The sequence below is a fragment of the Podarcis tiliguerta genome (assembly GCF_965153285.1).
Source record: "Podarcis tiliguerta genome assembly, chromosome: 3".
NCBI classification, from domain to species: Eukaryota; Metazoa; Chordata; class Lepidosauria; order Squamata; family Lacertidae; genus Podarcis; species Podarcis tiliguerta.
The window spans coordinates 76,820,360-76,841,377 of NC_139536.1; the positions used below are offsets into that span (position 1 = coordinate 76,820,360).

Here is a 21,018-nt window from a genome sequence, read left to right on the forward strand (position 1 = left end):
CCTCCATGAACGTTTTTTTAAGTCTTTCTGCAGCTAGAGGTCCTACTACATATGGAGCTGTGGACAAAGTTTTGGAGGGCTGGGACTGGAAATGTGAACTATTCTCGTTCTCTCATCTCTCCTTTATTGAGCCAGGAGGGGCAAGCGTCAAAGAATAGCAAGAGCTCCCACTGGCATGCTTGCCCGGTGGGGAAGGTTGCGATAGACAATATACATGAGAACGTCTGTCTTCTTAACCACTGCTTTTAATATTTTTATGGAAGCTAAATTCTCATCTCTCATTTGTCTGTGGAGGATTGTTTCCATAGGCAGCTGGATTTATGGAGTGCTGTGGGGCACAACAAATGCATTTGAATAAGACTTTTGAGGTTATAAAATCATAGAGTTGGAAGGGACCAACAGGGTCATCTAGTCCAACCCCCTGCAATGCAGGAATCTTTTTGCCCAACGTGGGCCTTGAATCCTATGACCCTGAGATTAAGAGTCTCAAACTCTACCAACTGAGATATGTTTTATTTTGATTGTTTCTGGGGAGAGGGCATGCGTTGTCTAGATACCACTCCCAAAGCAGGTCATGTGAGCATTATTCTTAAGCTTTACGGAGTTAGTTTTGAAGACAGGGAAAAGTTGGCATTGTTCAGACACTTTCAGTTGTGGGTAGTTTGCCACAGTGATAATGTGCTTTAAAAGGGGCATTTTCCCCATTTCACATCTCTCCAGATGCTTTTGTTAATGGCTCTTGTAAGCCCGTTGTATTTCCCCTCCCTTTCTTTTCCTGCTCTGTACCTCTACTTGGGTAAAGATTGAGCTTGGTGGAACTAGTTCTTCATGGATGCTCACCATTGTAACTCATTTGTTATTGGAATGAATTCAACGTTTCTTTCCCTTCCCCCCTTGTTTAGAGGCATTTGGCAAAACTTGCTGCATTTAGCAAGTTTTTAATTGTTATCATTGCATAATGACAACATTGTATAACATTGGAATTTTAGCTAATTATATTGTGCTAATTTGAAGGTATTTTGGTTTTTGTAGATCTCAAGAATATAAAAGTTTTTTTTTTAAAACTTACATTTAAAAAATTACCCTGGCTTTAAAAAGAAAAACCCATGCAAGCCCTAGGTATCAAAATTTCCAGAATTTAAAGCTCAGATGCATATCAACACTTGTGGGTTTTTCAAGCTTCCTGATGTGTGGGTGTTTAGTGGCATGCAAAGGAAGGTCATTTACATTTACATTTGACTTGTCATAAATATTTTTGAGTAGTGTTAGACTTAACAGTTTTGACTGTAGAGGCTAAAACCAACTTTGCTCTTTATAAGTCTGGTGTTATATTTGGGGTGGCAGAGGGGACAGAGAGAAGATGCTTGCTTGCCTGCCAATCCTGCCTGCAGGATAACCTGTCAAAATTGTGTCCTATGAATATTTTTCCTGTTCCCTTAAACAGCTGGTACCTCTAGAACCAGACTTAAACTTTGTAGTCAATCAGACAGGTGTTTGGGACATTATGAACACAAAAGCATGTAGCAGCTAGAACATCTGTAGAAGTTATTTAGCAGTGTATGCCTTCTCCTAACGCATGTATTGCATACTGGAAAATATTTCCCACAAGGAATATCCTGTTCAGTGACATTCCAGTGATGATTCTCCAACCCAGAGTTCTCTTGATGGTCTGCTTTCTGTATGGAGAACAACCCTTCTCTCCATGGTGCAGCATAGAGGTACCCTCAGAATTAGATCCTACTCTAAAACCTGGTCTAGCATAGCATTGAAGGGCATGCAACGCATCTTGTTTAAAACTTAGCTATCCATGAAGTTGGCTAGCTATCTTGGGTAACTTGACACTTCCTTAGCCTTAGTCCTATATTCCAGATGGAGGACTATACTAGTCTGCTTTGCAGACTTGCTGTAAGGACTGCTAAAATTTTGTGGAACAGCTTGCCTTGAGCAATTAGAACCCAGTGTGCCAATTCCACAATGCAGACCTGTGCCAAGTATTCTTACAGCCCAGCCTCTACCATTTTACTTGAAAGTGTGCTCTAGTGATTTTAGTTGGATGTTCCTGGAAGTAAGTATAGATCTGGACTGCTAGCGTCATCCATGAAAGTGTGTGATCAATGCAGTAAAAAGGATTTCCTCCTTGTTGCTGTGGCCAACGTCTGAAAGCTCTCTTCTGTTAATATAATGGTAGCTTAGCTGGGACCTGGGAGGGTCGACAATTGATTCACGGCTCTTACAGGAGGCTTATAATTCTTGCTGATCACAAATGAAACCCCACAGTGCTATAGCTAAGTTGACAATTATTGATGTGCACATGAGGGGAAGAGTAAAAGAAAGAGAGGGGAAAGACTCTATGCTGTAGAAGGAAATGTACTTATGCAAGCGCTGGAAACCAAAGCAGATTTATTAATGGCTAAGAATTGGAGTGAAGAAAGTGCTAATCATACTTTCTCATGATTTTTTTTTTTTTTAATGGAAGGAATGGGGGAGGAAAGCTGCCTCCTGCCCCATTCCTTCCATTTATTTTTTTAAAGCATAAGTGGTTTGCTTTCAGTTATTTGCTCTTTGCTTTCCTGATTTCTGAGCCACTTCTTGTATTGAGTGTGGCACTGGTAGAATTTTTGGCAGATGGGCAAAGTTCCCTCTTTGGATGTTACACTCTGCAGTGAACAGGTGTGTGAATCAATGCATTATCTTTTCATCACTTATTACAATGTTCAAAGTCATCCCTTTCACATTTATACAAAACATTGTTGAAAGGTGATGCATTGGTTCAATTTCCCACTTCCCCTAAAAATTGCTTAACATAGACTATGTGCCTATTAATTCCCCGTAATCATCCCTATCAAAGTGGTTTGCAGGAGGTTAGTCTTTCCTTCTAACCAAAGTGCAGATTCCCCCCCCCCCCCAATTAATAGTTCTGAACATTTGAGTTTAAAAACGTGTGGCGTGTGTATGACATGAATAAAATAGTCAAGGCTAGATGTTAGTCCATTATACTTCAAGTTTCTATTTCTTTGGGCTGCGCAGGACACAGTTCTCAGAGGTGGGCAAATTTCAGACTGGTGGGTTCTGCTTTGCTTTTTTGGTGGGCCTTGGGAGTTCTAGATGCAAAATGGTGGCTAAGGGAAGCGAATAGCCACTTAAAATTTAGGAACAATGCATATGCTTGGCCCACACATTTTGTCTTCGGTACTCAAGCTGAGCTCACAGTGCTTTAACACAAAAATTCCGCTAAGCTCTTCTTGTTTCAGCTGCCTAATTTAGCAGTTGGGAGCTTTTCCACTGTTTAATGGCAAGTTGTAAACCCTTGCCAATATGCTGCAAATCACCCACAGATCTACCAATAGATCCCAATGTACCTTCTGCCCACTGCTCTATAGGATCTGTGTGCAGGGGTGGGAACGGGGTGTATACCAAAGAGTCTAAATGCAATCCCTGGGACTTTCAGTTTAAAGGACTTCAGGTTGTACACATGTGTAGCTAGATGCAAGCGTGTGTGGAGGTCTCACCTCACCATCTCTGGTGTACTTAACATCCCTGCGGTCTTTGTATTGACTCCTGGTTGTCTGCTTTGTTTTATTTCTATTTTCACAGTGCTTCAAAAGTGGCTCATTAGGTGTTTTACATTTTTTAAAAAAGACTTCTCTCCCACCCACCATTAAAAACTTTTTTAAAAAGAAACTGCTTTGAATTTGCTCTGACATGGGGAAATGGGCCTTTGTCACTGACACAAAGGCAGCCTATCTGTGCTCTGCTCTGAGGAGAATGGGAAGTAGCTTTGTGACTGACTCATGAATGGACGAATCCAGGCTGTTTGAAACTGGGCAAGTAGGACAGGTACTGCAAATATATTGAGCATGTTTTCACAGCATGCTTCCTGCATACATTGTGTACCTTCAATGTTGAAGAGCTAAGGGGGGGGGAACTGCTTGAAAGCTACTGCCATTCAAGCGTAGTGCCAATACTCCTCATGTTGTTCCTTTTAATAGCATTGGGGTGAACAATTTATGTGTTATTTCAATAGTTGGACTACATCAGCTTCCAACTCTGCTCTGCACAGCTCTTTATTTGCAGCAGCGTCTAACAGTCCCACAATTGTAGCACTAATCCATGGGTAGGCAAACTAAGGCCCGGGGGCCGGATCCGGCCCAATCATCTTGTAAATCCGGCCCATGGACAGTCTGGTAATCAGCATGTTTTTACATGAGTAGGATGTGTTCTTTTATTTAAAATGCAACTCTGGGTTATTTGTGAGGCCTGCCTGGTGTTTTTACATGAGTAGAATGTGTGTTTTTATTTAAAATGCATTTCTGGGTTATTTGTGGTGCATAGGAATTCGTTCATTTCCCCCCAAAAAATATAGTCCGCCTCACCACAAGGTCTGAGGGACAGTGGACCGGCCCCCTGCTGAAAAAGTTTGCTGACCCCTGCACTAATCAGTGTGTCTACATGTTGGAGGAAGAGGGAAACTAACACAGGAGGACAGCAAAAGACTTATGCAACCTTCTGTGTAGATAGAATGCTTAAACTCCCACTGAATAGAATGGGACTTACACTGTCTAACCATGTGCATGACTGCAGCCTTCATCCCCCTAAAAACAAATTACTTTGTAGTGCAGTATAAAATTGATGTGCCTGTGAACATGGAACGCACAGGATTACCTTCTGTCTTTTTATCATGGAGAACAGAATCAGTATGGGGGAAAGAGATTTATTGCACATTCATTTCGAGCTGACCAAGCAGCTTATAAGAGATTCAGCTAATGATTTATTTCTAGAGAGAGAAAGTGTTCTTGATGAAATGTCATTAATTGCTTAATTATTTGAGGGAGAAATTACACTCAGCAATTTGTTCGCCTTTTAGATTGGTTTCATTTAAGTAATTCTCCGTGAAAGCATTCCTGGGTTAGAAGTAGATGATGAACTTGCTAAGCAAACGCATGCATTGCAAATTGCTGATATTCCAACTATTTGCCTACTCTCATAATTTTATTTATTTATTTATTTATTTATTAAATGTGCATACCGCCCTTCATCCATAGATCTCAGGCTGGTTCACAAGACATATCTTAGCAAATGGATACACACACACACACGCACACATATACATATATATATATATATATGTATATGATTCGTCTCCCCCCTGCTTTCCGCTGCTGGAATTCCTACTGATACTAGAGGCACATATTTAAGTCAGTGTTTGTATGGCTTTGCTATGGCCTTGGGCTAGTACAATAAAGCTTACTCACTCACTACTTAAGAGGAACTGTGCTTTAGTTTCCATACATCACTGTAAAATTGTGTTGATGAACTTGTCATAAGCAAATTCTGCCACTGTACAGTCTTGCATTGTTTCAATTTTGCCTATTTGTACACTAGCATCCAATAAAGACAACGCTTACCCAGTGCTACAGAGTTTGCCTTTACAATAACCACAGAAATCCTTATGGCTTGGCTACACCAGTGGACTGCAGTTAGGCAACTTGTTGTGATTAGGCGCTTCTGTGTAGAAAAGCTTTAATGAAATGGGAATTTTAGAATCATTTATTATTTCTGCTGAAATCTTTAAAATATTAGACTTTTCTGGAAAAGAAGTGTTGCTTGTTCTCTCCCCCAACCTCCTTTCAGTGATTAGAACTTTTGTAGGTTTGAGAAGAATATGAAAGTTACAAGGCCAAAAAAAAGTTTGAAACTTCTCATACTGTTTTTGCTACACGTGAATGTTGATAATGAGGGAGAAGCCCTGTCCAGGCATTCAGCATGGTCATGGAACAGCTAGATGTGTGCAGAGGGCCAGGCATGCATGTTCTTCCTCTGCCCCCAACCTCCCCTGCATTCTGGGCATGCCCTTCCTCTCCCCAGCCTTTGTGTGTTCACTGGAGAAGTCTGAAGGGGGCTTCTAACAGTGTTCAGTGGAACAAGCCCCCTTCAGGTTTTGGGGCTAAACACATGCCTGTTGAGAAGGGGTATTGGGGGACAGGGAGGCCATGCCGACAGCCCTACACACATTCAGCACTCCTGTGAACAAGTTGGATGAGTAAATAACACAAATGTAGAAGGGAAATTTATACTTAGGTTCTAGCTGACATGGATTTTACTTTTACGTATTAGACCACATTTAAGTCTCCCACATGGAAATGCTCTTAACACCATCTGATTCATGCAAGGGGGGGGGGATTTGTCAAATGACAGTAAGGATTACAGGCAAGATCTCTGAATTGCCATTGGCCTTATGTTAGTATGCCATTTGTTAGGGCATCTTTCACCATGTTGTTTGTTGGGGTACAGGTGTGTGGCACATGTGTGTGTATATGATGCACTAATATCAAGGTGTGAACAGAGAACATTTTGAAACTGAAATAATTAACCGGTACTTGTGAATCTTGATTGAAAATTTAATTAATGAAAGCAAAATGTGTGAAAGGTAGTTGGAGAAGGAATTTTGGGAAGTGATATTCAGAAAAGTATGATTCTCTTCATAAACACACACACACGCGCACACCCCCCAAACCAGTTGCCAGAAAAAATACTTATTTATTTGCCTTGTGTACTTCAACACTGTTGTATATTTATAGCCATCCAAGTCTCAACATCATCTTAGCAAGGCCTGTAGTATGATAGCAGTTTCCTGAAAAAATGCTGGCTCCATTGATACTTCTAACTCTTTTTGGCTGAACTCCCAGTCCTCTTCTCTCTGTCCATTCAGTTATTTTTGTCAAAATTTGAATGGTTTGCTTTCATGCTATATCACATTTGCCTCTGTACCCCATTTTCATTTTTTCCTCTTCTTTAATTATATATGTAACTAATTTAGAAGAAGTAACAACAGATTATTATTTTTTAAAACAACAACAATGTATTGTGAGGAAATGCATTGTGATTACTTTAAAACAGAAGAGGGGAATCAGTGGCCGTCTAGATTTTGTCCCAATACAACTACCCTCATACCTGACTATTGGTCATGCTGACTGAGGCTGATGGTGATTGTAGTCTAGCAACCTCTGGAAGGTTTCAGGTTTCCCACTGTTACTTAAACAGTCTAATATTTCAAAAAGGTAATCAGGTTCCTCACAGACCTCAGACGTAAGCCCTTTGGAGTTCATTGGGACTTTCTCCCAAGTAAGTGTGTATGAATCAACACTAAAATTATTTCTAGTGTTAAGGGTCATTTGGAGAAAACCTCTGTCCTTGGTACTGGATGCATATAAGACATTATTAGCCTCTTCTGCCAAGGAACCATTTCCTTCTCTAGGTTTAAATTATAAGGTTTTTAAAAGATGCTGTGCATTGTAATGAATTACAAATTAATCAGTCAGATTTGTCTTATTTTGCCCATTACAAAGTCAAAAATAAATGGGCACAAGAGGGGAAAAACCAGGAAGCATGTTGGCAATTTAAAACATACACACAATATGTAGCAGTTGGTTTTTACTGGCTTAACTATTGTGTCCTTTCTTGAATGATGGCATGAAATGTACCATTGATATCTTATGTACTTGCTGAGACAAACACATGAACACTGCTTGTATGCTCAAGCTTTGTTTAATGGTCACCCCGCCACTCAATAATTACATTTTACTTGTGTTCTCCCTTTAGGTCATAAAAATGGATCCCATTCTCAGGCTTCATGGGTGGCTGTTTGTGTCCAGCTCATAGCAAAGGGGATAGGACTTCAAGATCCTGTTTAAGGTCTTGCCACTTTTAAGTGTTTGAAACATTTTGAGGCAGATAGGAAGAACTGAGAGCTTATTTGGAATGGAAGGAAACACTGCACTTCATTCAAACCTTGAAAACTTTACACACACACACACACACACAGAGAGAGAGAGAGAGAGAGAGAGAGTATAATGTGGTGTAGGTTGAAACATTTCTCAAAGTCTGCTGCCGAGTACACATGACTTGCTTCTATGGGATACTTCAGTTCCTTATTTGCTTACTGAATGTTATATTCTGCCTTTTCTTTCATCATGGAACTGAATATGGTGTATGCACATATTCCAGGAAGTCTTCAATCTAAGCATTGAGCGGATTCAGTTTCTTAAGCTTTCAGACAATTCGTCATGACATCACACTTTTTATTACAGCCTGAGACACCAAATTAATTGGGCTTTTATTGGAAACTGCTACTTTAAGAAGTGGCTCTATCAGTTGCACTTTTATTTGTTTTAATAAAGGGTAAACACTTAGCTCATTATGAAATATAATACTGCATTGGCCTTTTCTTTGAATTGTGACATAAATAGTTCATTCACCACCCATCAGAAATATGGTTCCTGAACGTAAGCTGGTAACGTCCCAAGTTGTCATGTGTTTGCCCAGGTAATGATATCTGTTAGGGCCAGAACTTAATTCTTTCTGTAATGCTTAGGCAGTCCAAAGGTATTGCCAGGATTTGCATGAACAGCAAATCCCCTTCAGTGTCTGAGATGACTTGCAGAAATGAGAAGAAAAGAAGATTAAGTGTATTGGCTTTTAGCATTTTGAATCTGCTCTGTCTTTGCACTTTATAGTGTTATTCATTAGTTTCTTTGCATTTTGCATCTCACAGTTTTAATTCAAAAACAAGTCTCTCTGATGTTCGTTGAATCCCATGAGATGTTTTGTTTATTGATGACCACCAATGGTCATGACCACTGTTTTTGCTCATGAAGCCAAAATAGGTATATCTGGGTCCAGAGTTAGTATACTTGGTTTCCAGTTCCCCTGATAAACCTTCCAAGATGTCCTCCTTGCTTGCTCCAACTTAAGCCTCTGCCTGGTTCCTTGTGACAGATCAGCTTCTACAAACTGATGCAAAATCCTCTGTTTAATAGTGTTAAAGTGTGCATAGATAGATAGTTACAGCTATAGCTATAGATATATTTGAACATCAGTTTGAGGCCTTGATTTTCAAGCCAGGACCTTTGATGTAGGCCAAGGTTTCCCAAACTTGGGTTTCCAGCTGTTTTTGGACTACAGTTCCCATCATCCCTGACTACTGGTCCTGCTAGCTAAGGGTGATGGGAGTTGTAGTCCAAAAACAGCTGGAGACTCAAGTTTGGGGAACTGTGGTGTGGAAAAACTTGATAAGAGGAATTCCTTGTCTCAAACAACTTGAAACATAACGGCTTTGTCAGTAGCTTAAATAAAAGCAAGTTGTGCCAAGTAACCTAGTGGTCTGTGATGTTTCCCATAATGGACCTTCTCCTATACTTTTGTGGTCTGTGAGGTATCAATGTCAATGAAACCTAGGATACAGTTCAGTCGGCGCAACTTCTTTGCAGTGTGCTTTGTAGCATTGTCACTTGTGTGTGTCCACCTATGTGTTTCTTAGGCTGTGGCCTGGCCACCTGGTAGTCTTTTTTGGCTAATTTCCCTGTTTCAGCAAATAGCTGATTCCATGGGAGGGCATATTTTTGTCAAGAAAATGTGGGCGTGGGTGTTGTTAAACTCCTTCACATGCCATGTATCCAGGCTGGGGATCCAGCTCGAGTTCCCCAGTATTTACTGATGACAGTTTTTATATACCGTATTTTTCGCTCTATAAGACGCACCAGATCACAAGCCGCACCTAGTTTTTGGAGGAAGAAAACAAGAAAAAAAAATATTCTGAATCTCAGCAGCCAGAACAGCAAGAGGGATCGCTGCGCAGTGAAAGCAACAATCCCTCTTGCTGTTCTGGCTTCTGGGATAGCTGCGCAGCCTGCATTCACTCCATAAGACGCACACACATTTCCCCTTTTTAGGAGGGAAAAAGTGAGTCTTATAGAGCAAAAAATACGGTATATATATTAAAAAGTATGCATAGATTGTATTTGTTCATTTACCACTTTGACAAGTTTGTCCTTAGCTTTGCACAGGAAGCTGGAAGTGTGTTCAGCCTCCACACAATATTTGCCCTGGGAATATGCTACAATGAAAAGGCACCTGTTCCAGAAGCCCAAGCGCTTGGATAATTGCAGCTTCCAGTATATGTAAATATTAGCGTGGGAGTAAAATTACCACAGAAATCATGAAATCCTACCGCACTTATGAAAATAAATTCTTGGGCTGAACCTTTTTCTTAAAAGTTCTCACCATCCACAAATATTTATTCTGCGGAAAATTGTGGGAAGTAGGATTGGCAGGTTATAATGTCTCATATTTGCAGCTGGAGAGTCTGCAAGGAGAAAGTAGTTCCTGTGGAAATAAAGGGATGTGCATTGTGTTCCTCAATAATGTGTGTGTCCTGAAAGAAAGTGGATCAGTTGTGGAAAAGCCTTTGCCAGTGCCTCATGTCATGCTCTCCCGGGTTGCAAAAAGCTTAGATATCAATGAAAAGACTTCTAGCTGTCCACGTGGAGAAAGAATTTGTGGGGGTGCTTTCAAACAAGTGGTTCCTGCTTGTGCATTCTGAGTATTGTGGAAAGGTGTGTCATGTGCCCTCATTAGTATCCGTTCTCAGAAATATATGTTGGGTGGTTGTGTGTGTGTTTTTATAGTCTGCAAACAAAAGAAGCCAACAAAACAGGTCAGGGGTAGAGATTCTATGGAGTGCAGTAAGGTGTCTGAGCTGCCCATTTCGAAGAGTTTACCTTTTACCATCCCACAAGTGCCTTACATAACATGGGGAATTCTTTGGGGTAATCCTCTGATACAGCCTGAAAGTGTTGGGTGAAAGAAAGAAATAGGGGAGGTTTAGCGTGCAATCTAAAATCCTGCACCCCTTTGCCAAGACTTGAAAGAGAATATTATAACAAGGCAGGTTTTTTGTCAGTACGTTTTGTTAATTGTACATCCTAGTGATATTAATCACTCACTTTTTGTTGGGGCGGGGGAAATAAGTACTATTATGTTTTGAGTTGGGTGTTCCCTAGGAAATGAATAGTCTTTGCTGTGTACAGCGGCAGTTAAAGCGATGCCAGCGAACTTTTTGTGAGACATTGAGACTAGCAGCAAGTGTGATTGTACATAACTTTAATGATTTACAAAATTTATTTGAGGCTGAAAAGGCTAAACTGCAGCGCAGTGCGGAATCTAAAAGATCTTGTTGATTGAAAGGGTATGTGTGTCACTGAGTAGCCCTTTAAAGGGAGAGAGAGTGTTTACAGAACTCGCAAATGAATCGTACGCTCAGAAATGTAGGTCAGTCAGTGACCTCCCAATAGAATGAGGCAGCAGTTTAATAGTGCAACTGACAGCTCAGCAGCAGTAAACCTCACTGTCTCCAGGAAACTTGTCTTGACAAATGTAAACACATTATATCCTGTATTACCCTGACTTATTTAATTTTTCCCCCAATTGCCACAGCAGGAACCACAAACTGTCACTGTGGAGTCCCCTTTCCTCACTCCTCCTTGTCCCCAGAAGCAAATGTCTTGCAACAAAGCTTAATCTGTTGATGTTGGGAGACTGTATGCAGCATGCAAGGCTTGCATTGAACCTTTTGAAATAATAAAATTGTAGCAATGCTACATTTCTTCATAGTGGTAGAATTACTGAATAAAATTGGAATTCCTGTTTCCTTGCAGGAATGCCACCCCACCCTCACCCCTGCCCTGAAGAACAACCAGAATTTGATTATATAGAACCTAATCTTATCCGGTAGTTATTGCTATGAATGGTCAGGAGATGGGCATGTGCTGATGTGCATGTTGTATGCGGATTGCAAGTCATTAATAACTCTGAACACACACACACACAGAGAGAAGATAAGCACTGCTCAGCTAGTGCCTTAAGCTTCTGCTCTGCTCTGCTCCCAGTTGTCACTGTCATTTGGGGAGTGAGAAAGTAGAAAACAAAATAAAAGTGTTTTGCACTGCATGATTATATTGAACTGTGTGGTCTGCCTGACCTGACAACCAGACTAGACTTTATATTTAGCCCGTGGAGGCAGCTGCTTGAAACAGCCTACACATGATGACATATCCTTGCCATCACCATAACATGTAACACTTCTTTACATGATTCTTCCGTCTAACGTACAGATTCCACTTCAGTCTGGCCCGGTAATGTTGGCGGCTTGTGTGTGGAGAGTCAGAACACGAAGTAGGTGGAAAAATTGCACAAAGAGTAATGCTTCATATTAACTGTGACAGAATGTCACCATGTATAGACCATTATTTGAGCAATGTGTGGAGTAGACATCACTATACTGGCAACCCAAAGAGAGAAGAGCACCTGTGATATGCTTAGATCAGCTTTCCCAATAATTCAGTAGTTGTTGTTGTTGTTTAGTCGTTCAGTCGTGTCCGACTCTTCGTGACCCCATGGACCAGAGCACGCCAGGCACTTCTGTCTTCCACTGCCACCCGCAGTTTGGTCAGATTCATGTTTGTAGCTTCGAGAACACTGTCTAACCATCTCATCCTCTGTCGTCCCCTTCTCCTTGTGCCCTCCATCTTTCCCAACATCAGGGTCTTTTCCAGTGAGTCTTCTCTTCTCATGAGGTGGCCAAAGTATTGGAGCCTCAGCTTCACGATCTGTCCTTCCAGTGAGCACTCAGGGCTGATTTCCTTAAGAATGGATGCGTTTGATCTTCTTGCAGTCCATGGGACTCTCAAGAGTCTCCTCCAGCACCATAATTCAAAAGCGTCAATTCTTCGGCGATCAGCTTTCTTTATGGTCCAGCTCTCACTTCCATACATCACTACTGGGAAAACCATAGCTTTTACTATACGGACCTTTGTTGGCAAGGTAATTCAGTAGTAGACTTGTCTAAAAAGGAGTATCCTTAGTCTTTCTTTCTTTCTTTGTTTGGGTTTTAAAACTTGGTTTAGTAGTAGTGGACTAGAATACGTGGGTGTAAATTACAGTTTCTTGATGTATGTGAGCTGAAACATTTGCTGTTCACAGCCTAATCTGCCTTATGTGGCTTTTGAGAGGGGAGAATCGTATATGGCTGCCCAGCACTACTTGAAGGAAGGGTGGGATAAAACTGTTCCATTAAAAAAACAAATAGATGTTTTATTTCAGTATTCTGTTATACCTAACTTCAAAGTACAGTGGTATCTCGGGTTAAGAACTTAATTTGTTCTGGAAGTCTGTTCTTAACCTGAAACCATTCTTAACCTGAGGTGCCACTTTAGCTAATGGGGCCTCCCGCTGCTGCCACGCCGCCACCACGCGATTTCTGTTCTCATCCTGAAGCAAAGTTCTTAACCTGAGGTACTATTTCTGGGTTAGCGGAGTCTATAACCTGAAGCATCTGTAACCTGAAGCGTCTGTAACCTGAGGTACCACTGTAGCGAGCCGTTTACAGAATATCTGTAGTCTCCATTTTTTAAAAAAGTTTTTTTAAAAAAAATGTTTATCCTGCTCTTCATCTCAAAAAGTCTCCCAGGGCATCTTTCAGATCAACAACATGGCAGTCCCTACTCTTGTTGTTGTGGCAGCATTCCATCGGTCTCAGGAAAAAGTATAAAGAGACATAGCACTAAAATAAAATGGATTTGAGGTGTGGGGAGGACATAAACAAACGCATACAAGTTCCCAGTTGCAAGCTCTTGTAATTACCAGCTGGGGGTGAAAAAATCAAATTTGCTGGTCTTTGAGACACTCCTAGAGAGTTGTCTGCATCGCTTCTCTCCCCATCGTTTACTATAGCCTGATAAACTGGCTGCTGTTATGTGACAACTGATGGAAGGAGAAGCCTGGCTTCTCAGCAGACTTGTTACAGCCCTGAAGTAATTAATGGCTGCTGCAAGCTGAGTTGGAAAAGGAGCCTGATAAAGAGAGATTCTACCTTTTTTAAAAATCTACTTGCTTGTTTAAGCAAAAAGCTTCTTACAGTTGTCTCATGAAACACTATGTTTAAAGAGACATGCAGATGCAGTGTTAAATGGATACAGTGATTTTATTATCTCTGCATCATCATTATCTAATGGGCAAGTTCAATGCTGCCAGGTTTATATGCAGTCTTCAAAATCTGCAACATTTGCAGCCACGCAAACCTATTCAAGTTTTCACGTAAATCCAAATATGCTAAATGGGCCTTATTCCCAGGTAAATTTGTACAGGATGTCAGCCTTACTGCATATGTTTCCTAGAAAATCTAATATTACATAAAGGGCAACTTGCATACATGTGTCCTTTATTATTCCGCAGTCATAATACCATGTGTGAGACACACGGGTACATTTGAATTAATATGATTTCTTTTTCTTGGATATGGTTTTCTCTGCATTCCTGAGCAGGTCCCATTTTGTTTTTCATTTAATGAGCTGTAAAGATAAACTGTAATTCTGAGCCAAGTTGAAGAATTACAGATTTCCGTTCCAACAGCCCTTGCAGATAGAGTAGTCTTTGTTTTTCCAATCACTCCCAAACATTCTTGGGGTTGTTGTTTTTAAGTTGTAACTTAAAGGATTTTTGCCTTGATCCAGCTCTATTTGCAGGTAAAATTGGTATTAACATGTGACCACTTGTGCCGGAATGTTAGTGGGAATGAATAATTGAATGTCATTGAAAGGTGCTTTTCTAAATCTCAGGCTCCAGCATTGTGACCAGCATTTCTTAACAAGACGTCTCTGGAAAATTTGCTATGACTACAATTAGCTACATGTAGTTATGATGGATCTATATTATAGTCTACTCCAGAATGGCAAATTTGTGGCCTTCCAAGAAGTGTCTGGCTTACAACCTCCATCAGCCCCAGCCACCATGGCTGGAGTAATAGGACTTGTTAACCAATATCATCTGCAGCGTCTTGGGCAAACTATCATTTGCTTCCTTTTTAACCAGGAATGGAGGCTCATAGTGACTGGCCCAAGTTAACTCTTGTCTCCCAAGACCCAGTACAACAGCCTAACCAGTACACCACACTGGTTCACACTGACCAAAGTTGGGGTGGGTGGGGAGTATAGCTTTTCTAAAACAAATAAGAGACCCGGAAAACAGATTTCTAAAGTCATCAAGCACCTGCTTTATGAAGACAGCATTCTTTCAAATATTAGAAGCTAAATTTCTGTCTTTTCCCCCCAGTAGTTCAGTAAAGCAATCTTTTGCTTATTTCTGTCCCCTTTGTAAATTGAATAGTACCATTTTTCTTTTTAAGTTAGCTCACTAGTTTTTTTCTCTTGCTCTTGTCAAATTCTCTTCTGTCTTTGTTCTTCTCCTTTTAAAAGATGTTGCAAAATGAACTACATTTGGTATACATTTTGCTTCTTTGCTCTACCATTGAATAATGGCAAAATATTTAGATGTCGTTTGAATGCCACCCATTGGTGCACAGAATGTGCCCTTCAGAAAGATTAATGCTGTCTGCAGCTTTCAAACTATGCTCAAGTCCCACCTCATTTTTGACCAAAATGTTTTGACCAGAATGTTGCATTCTCAGCTGACGTGTGTGTGTGTGTTTTGCACTTTCCCCTTAATTATGATTGGCTTTTTATAATCCTGCCCTCTTCCAACTTTCCCCCATCTCTGCAGTTGTTGTTTTTTTGAACCAGTTTACAAGTTACAAAAAAATTGCTCTACTTCTATTGAAACATTTAAAGGGAGATTTCTGGAGCTTATGACATCCCACAGCAAGTCATTAGTTATCATGGCTCTCTCTCACCATGAGTGGGAACCACATTTCTGACTTCACACATGAACAAGTAATCTCTCTCAGAATAAGTATATTTTGAAGAATTCTGGAGGTTTTTGGCTGTGTTAAAGAAAAAAAATCAGGGAAAAAATGGATTTGTGTTGCTGTTCCAGATAAGAGGAGCTAGCTGTAAAGGAACAGTTCACCATATCACCACCATGCAATTCAGCCTTCTATCTGAAGTCCATTGCCTGCTTTGTAAAACTGATTCCCCCTCAGTTATAAGTGAAATTGTATGCTATGTGAGTAGTATGTCACACTAGAGAAAATATATGCAGAGTTTGGGAGGCTGCAGGTACTATTTATGTTTTCATTAAATCTCTGTTATTTCTTTGACTTCTCACACAGGAATCCTGTCAGGAAATATTGAGTCAGATATCAGTTTCTTAGTCAGGTGCCAAAAACTTTATACTCATGAACACACCGCATCTCAAAACTGTAATTTAAAATTAATTGCAGGCAATATCAATCCAGGGCTTTCAGTCCAATCATTTCATCACCACAGTTAATTAGCTGGATACCTGAAAGACTTCCAAACGCCAGCCAAGAAGTTGCCTCCTTTGCATTAAGGATGCATAAAAACCAAGGGAAGAGTAAAAATAAAAAATTCTCTTCATTCTTCACAAGCAGCTCCTTAAATGTGTGCCTATTCCCCACGCTCCTCTAGGTCAGTCTCCTTGCATTGTTCTTCCAAGGCTTTGTTGCAGTTCTTTCCCTCAATGTTCTCAAAGCTGTAGCAAACACAACTGGAACGACAACCCTCTTTCCAATCCATCTGCTGTTCCTTTGTCTCACCAAACGTCATCTCAAGCTATCCCCTCTGCTATGACATCAATACATCCTGATCCAATGAAGGAACCTGCATTTGGATATAGATTGAGACTCGTGCACAAAAGTGTGTTGATGAAAAGCATTGGAGGTTGGTGCTGCAAGCATTGCGAGTATTGCTCACTTGGCTCCTTAACACTACGTGTTGCTGCCAGTTACTGAGAGGGGGAGAAGCAAACTAGTGGAGAGCTTGGTGTAGTGCAGGCTTAGCAGAGTCAATCCAGTACTCCTGCTGCCACTCCTGAGCCAAGCTCCCCATCACCTCTCTCTCTTGGTAACCAGCAAGGACACGTGGTGTTGGAAGACAAGGTGAGCAACACTACCTTACTGACCACTACTGGTGATAATCCCACCACCTTGGTCATAGGCATCACATGGAGTTAATTTTTACTGTGTTGGATTTATTCGAACTGCCAAAGCAATGGGGCTTAAACTTTCTACCATCAAGAAATTTCCACATGCTGTGTGTCTGCCAGAGAACCATATGGAACTCCTTCAAGTTGCAGAGGGTTCAGGAACTGATTCTAGAATGATCAAATGGGTTGCTTGCCAGATATGTTAAGCCTCTCTCTCCCTCCCTCTCTCTCTCTCTCTGTGCGTTTCTATTAAGAACGGGCTCTATCATGCAGCCAACCCTTCCCTGTTGCCACCTGTTCCAGGGAACAAAATAGGTACAGATATGCTGTCGTTTAGGAAAGGTTGGTCACCAGTTCTGACCTCAACACTGGCAGTGTTGACATTCTCTTTTAAAGTTGCACCGGGTTAGAGTCTCATGACAAGCCTTCATCTTCATGTGGAGATTTGTAGGTTGATGCCACCATGAACTCAATACCACAACACATGTCTGTAGTGCTACATATTTCCTAGTTGGTGTAAAGCATTTTTCATATAGCACACTTGAAGCTGAGTGACTTCTTTTTTTGGATAAAATACAGTACATGTGCTCCTGTTTAACATTGGGGTGGAAATCAGTCACTACCTCCTAAAAGATTTCTCTGAATTTTTCATTCTTGTCAGAAAGAGTCTTTAGTGTGGGACTTTAAAGACTAAATGTTCATTTTGATGGAAACTTGTGAAGGAATATAGTAATCTCTCTCTCTCTTTTACACCAGAAAGCCAAACTTGGACTTGGAATCCAATTCTAGAGATAGTCTCTGTCACAATTACCATCATTCATATTCTCTCTCCCTCCCTCCCTCCCTCCCTCCCTCTCTCTTGTATTAAAGTATGATTCACAATGTCAATGCATAAGCAAAATCTGACTCTGAGGTATGTTTTCTTCAATTAAACAGATTTGGGAGCACATGTGGAATTATATGGTTTTGTTTATCCACGGGTTTTTAAAACGTCAGCAGAAGGTAAATAAAAGAAATAAACAAAACCCCAAATTGAGTCAGTATTGGTTATTAATAGAGAAAAGTAATTGATGACTCAAGCATTCAATGCTATGGCAGTTTCCGAGTTTCGGTTTCATGTTAGGTTCTTTTTAGGAATAGTTTTTGTTTTATAGTTGAAGTCAGATTTGTGTTCTACATCACTGCTCAGTCAGAAAAGCAGTAATAAGCTTGGGCAGAAGACTGCTTTGGATCTGTGTAATAAAAGTAGTCCAGCTAATAGGATGAAGTAGATGACGAATAGATCTTTCCCTTTACAATTATAACTGGGGAAATTTGTATCTATATTTTCATTTGTTAAAGAAACAACTGAGTCAAACTGTAGCACTTGCTGAGTTTCCTTTATTAGTCATTTCAGTCAGGGTGTATGTTAAATTGGTGAGTCAGAAGCTGAGATGCAAAATATGTTTCTGAATGACAGACAGAAACAAAACACAACTTTGAAAAAAAACAAGTGCATTATATTTATTATTGCTCGTTCATTGGTAGTCTAAAATGCACTGGACGTCAGCAGTCCCATAGATTCCTCTTAGTAAAACCCATCCAGTCCTGCTGCAATTATGGGGGGGGGGCGGGGAGGGAGGAAACTGAAGTTGGAACTGTCTGGCACATCTAATTTTTGGATTGGAGAACAAATTCCTAGTGAATGATTTCACTGCCTGTAGTGCTGTCTGATTCAGTTACGGCATTTGATGGGACTTGTTGGAAGTATTAGCAAAGACAGGATGTTACTACATTTGAGGTCATATAATTGTTGTTGTTTTAAATATGTGCTTTGCATTCATGGCATTGAATTCAGTGACTTAACAGTCCCGTCCTTAAGGTACTCCACCTGCTCAAACCTGAGCCAACAAAACACTCCGAGGATTGGAGCATAAGGCTTGCATGTACTATTGCGATTTTTCTGTGCTAAGTCTGAATTTGATTTAGCTTTAGCCTGCAGGAGGCCTGCAACATCTCAGCTAACGCAATCTCAGGATCCCCATATTCACCAGCAGAGCTACTAGTGTAAATAGTATTTGCAAAGCTTTTACCTATCGCATCTGGAGGAGAAGCAAATGTTACTACTAACAGATGACACCTAACATATCTAACACCTAACAAATAATGCATGGTGTTGGCAATCCTAAACAACTGTATGTGTTTGGCCATGGTTGGCATATCTGGACCCTCTGTGTGATTCCCCCCCCCCCCAATTCTTTTATTGCTTTTGCCTGTCCCACCTAGCACCTAAGTGGCTGCTTGCGTCAGTGAGCCATGCCACTCTTCCGTGTAGTTGGAGGGGAAACATTGCAGCAATGTTGCTTGTTCCTAATGTAAAAGAATGTATAAAGCTTGGGACTGAGTTACGTGAGAAACTGCTTTGCCTCTTCTTATTATTTAAATTTGTATCTTGCCCTTCCTCGGAAAGGGTGGCAAACACAGCAGTGATAAAGCAATGTGGCAAATACAACAGGCACCCACTGTTTGTGCTTCATGGAAACAACTGTGGACATTTTTGTTTTGAGAAACTTTTCCAGCTGGCTGCTTTTGTTTCCTTTTAAAGGTCTGTGCTTTGTTATTGTTGTTATTTGTTATTATTTAAATCTATCTTTAGTTGTTTTCTAACCTATTTTTAGTTGTTTGTATGTAGCTTATGTGAAAGACGATTCATAAAGATGGTGGTGATGGTTTAAGGTTGATATATGACAAAATGCAGGTAGATTGTGAGACTCTTAATCTCAGGGTTGTGGGTCTGAGCCCCACTTTGGGCAAAACAATTCCTGCATTGCAGATGGTTGGACTAGATGACCCCTTGTTCCTTCCAACTCTAAAATTATCTGATTCTATGAAATGCTTACACAAAGGATGCATGAATAAAACCCAAGTATAGCTATTTTAACACAAAGGCCTAATTTATCAGGAGTTAGAGGGGGCTACAAGCCCTTGGATCCATGTTTTGCAGGTATAAAAGGTAAAGGTACCCCTGCCCATACGGGCCAGTCTTGACAGACTAGGGTTGTGCGCCCATCTCACTCAAAGAGGCCAAGGGCCAGCGCTGTCCGAAGACACTTCCGGGTCACGTGGCCAGCGTGACATCGCTGCTCTGGCGAGCCAGAGCCGCACACGGAAACGCCATTTACCTTCCCGCTAGTAAGCGGTCCCTATTTATCTACTTGCACCCAGGGGTGCTTTCGAACTGCTAGGTTGGCAGGCGCTGGGACCGAACAGTGGGAGCGCACCCCGCTGTGGGGATTCGAACCACCAACCTTTCGATCGGCAAGCCCTAGGCACTGAGGCTTTAACCCACAGCGCCACCCGCGTCCCATTTGCAGGTATAGGCTTCAGTAAACTGCCATATAGACAAGTCCTAAATAGTATCTTGCAGATTTTTATAGACACAAGAGTATATCTTGACATCAGTATATCTTCTTATCTCTTGTAGAGAATGTCTCTGCTCCAGTGTTAGAAAGTCCCATTGTTCTAGGTGCATTTTGCGACAGGGAATTTCATTAGGGCGAGCAGTTTCTGAGCTCTGGGCGCAGTACTGCACCTAAGATTTCAGATTAAAATTGCAGAGTGGAAGGAAAGGAGGACCTTGTTCTGCTTCCTCACTTCCAGGTACTCTCTGAAGACTGGAGAAGAGACCTTCTTAAGAATATTGGGGGGGTGGGCAAGGGAAGGACTAGACCATGTGAAAAATGAACATAATATTTTAGCTGCAGTTCATTCATTTTCAGCTTTGTATTATTGTTATAAAAAAGCGCGCCTACACATTCCGTAGCGCCCATAATCTAGGTTTAAGGTGCTGTTTAGCTCCTAGCTCTCACATCTCAGTTTCCAACACTTCTCTACTCCTGAGGCAGCACATCTTTGTGTAAAAGGGATGTTTATTTCTGGAAAGGGAAGGGGGAAGCGCCAGGGCATTACACTTGAATTGAGTGTATGAAATTGCAATGAATTAAACAGGGCAATGTGTTTTTAAAATGAAATATGCAAATTTCTTCTAGTAGTGTTGGAATCTATGGATTTGATTTTGGTCTCTAGGTGTGTTTCCCCGCCCCTTTGCTTAGGTATGCTATTTCCCTGTGCAAGCTAAGCCAAGCCAAGCACAGACACAAGTATCAAACCACATTCCATGCTCCCACGACTCTAGGGAGGGCCTGTGTTTCAAAAACAATTAAGAAGTAATATACATGGAAGTGGGAAGATTAGAAGGGAGGGGAGCAGAGAAAGGTTTCTTACAGAGGTACATCCATGCATTGA

At 41.0% G+C, this 21,018-nt stretch overlaps 1 protein-coding gene across 9 annotated transcripts in view; it reads left to right on the forward strand.

Annotated features, from left to right (window-relative positions):
- The window catches only part of BACH2 (BTB domain and CNC homolog 2), a 227,025-nt gene that overhangs the window by 123,246 nt on the left and 82,761 nt on the right, over nucleotides 1-21,018 (forward strand). Inside the window, exon 1 of one of the 9 annotated variants that reach the window (XR_014509540.1) lies at nucleotides 19,294-19,318. The exons of the other annotated variants lie outside the window; for them this stretch is intronic. The gene's annotated coding sequence lies outside the window, so the exon portion shown is untranslated. Of the gene's footprint in view, nucleotides 1-19,293; nucleotides 19,319-21,018 lie in introns of those variants that run through there. 9 annotated transcript variants of the gene reach the window in all.